The sequence below is a fragment of the Myotis yumanensis genome, unplaced genomic scaffold (genome assembly GCF_028538775.1).
Source record: "Myotis yumanensis isolate MYYU_CA2020_CCGP unplaced genomic scaffold, mMyoYum1.0.hap1 SCAF_9, whole genome shotgun sequence".
In the NCBI taxonomy this organism is placed as follows: Eukaryota; Metazoa; Chordata; class Mammalia; order Chiroptera; family Vespertilionidae; genus Myotis; species Myotis yumanensis.
In genome coordinates this window covers 15,503,558-15,504,984 of record NW_027223760.1, presented here as the reverse complement: position 1 = coordinate 15,504,984, position 1,427 = coordinate 15,503,558, and the positions used below count along the sequence as shown (strand labels likewise).

General features: G+C 46.4%; 1 pseudogene; it reads left to right on the top strand.

Annotated features, from left to right (window-relative positions):
* The first annotated feature begins 446 nt into the window (after positions 1-446).
* Positions 447-1,225, top strand: LOC139016788 (thioredoxin-dependent peroxide reductase, mitochondrial pseudogene; annotated as a pseudogene).
* The last annotated feature ends 202 nt before the right edge of the window (positions 1,226-1,427 follow it).

Sequence of the window (1,427 nt, the reverse complement as noted above, 5' to 3'; positions counted from 1 at the left end):
TAGCACAAATGGGTTTATGGAAGTATAACTATATGCAAATGAAACTGTTTTTTGGGGGGGAGGGGGTGGCGTGTAAGTGTCAGGACTTGTTGAAGCCTAGTTCTATAAAGACTTCTTATATTTGATCAAGGAATGCTGTTGGGCACCCAGTTCATACTGAGCACAGGCCACATAAATGTCTCTGTTCCTTAGTGAACTGTCTCCTCAAACAATCTAAAAAATTATGGTTAATTTTCCATCTTTTGTCATCTTTGAAGCTTGACTTGAAATTCAGCTGTGAGGAAGAGCAAGTGGCCCCATGGAGAAGTTCCTGTGAAGAGACATAGCCATCAACTTGCTTCGTATGTGAGTGCACCATCTCGAAAGTGCGTTCAGACCCAGTCGTGCTGCTCCAGCAAATGCTGTGGAAGACAGAGTTGTCCAGGCCACTCCCACCGGCACTGAAGATGGTGGTCGGGGTGGGAAGGTTGCTCTGGTCTACGGTTGGCAGACATGTGCGAGCCATTCCTTGGGGCATCTCTGCCTCTGCAGCCCTTAAGCCTGCTGCTTCATGAAGAACAGGCTTGACAAATGTATTATGGTCTGCTTCCCGTCAAGCAAAATTTGCCTTTAGCACCAGTTCCTCATACAGTTCCCCATGCTCCTGCCACCACCCAGCATGCAGCCTATTTGAAGAGTACAGCCTTTGTTGAAAGAGAGTTCAAAGAACTAAGCCTTGGTGACGTTAAGGGGAAGTATTTGGTCTCTTCTTCTATCCTCTGGATTCCACCTTTGTGTGTCCTCCATAAATTACTGCTTTCAGGGACAAAGCCCATGAGTTTCATGCTGTGAACTGGGAAGTTGGGGCAGTTTCCGGGGATTCCCACTTCAGCCATCTCGGCTGGAGCAACACACAGAGGAAGAAGGGCGGTTTGGGCCACATGAACATCGCACTGTTGTCAGATTTGACTCAGTAGATTTCCCGAGACCACGGTGTGCTGCGAGAAGGTCCTGGTCTTGCACTAAGAGGTCTCTTCATCATTGACCCCAAGGAAGTCATCAAGCATATGAGTGGCAATGACCTCCCAGTGCGCAGAAGCGTGGAAGAGACCCTCCGCCTGGTGAAAGCATTCCGGTTTGTGGAAGAACATGGAGAATATGCCCAGCAAACTGGACCCTGGGTTCTCCTACGATCAAGCCTCATCCGACTGCTTCCAAAGAATACGTTGAGAGGGCAAAGCAGTAGATCATCTCACGTGCACCTGCAGCTTCTCAAAAGAACCACAGGCAAGCTCATTTTTGGCATTTCAAGACAATTATGTATAGAAGGCAAAAATCAATTATGTTTGCATTCATTAATATTTCTCTAAATGTTTTGGGAGTTTTTTGTTTTATAACATTGGCTAAGGGTTTCAAAACATGGTTAATTACTAACATGAACCCTTTAT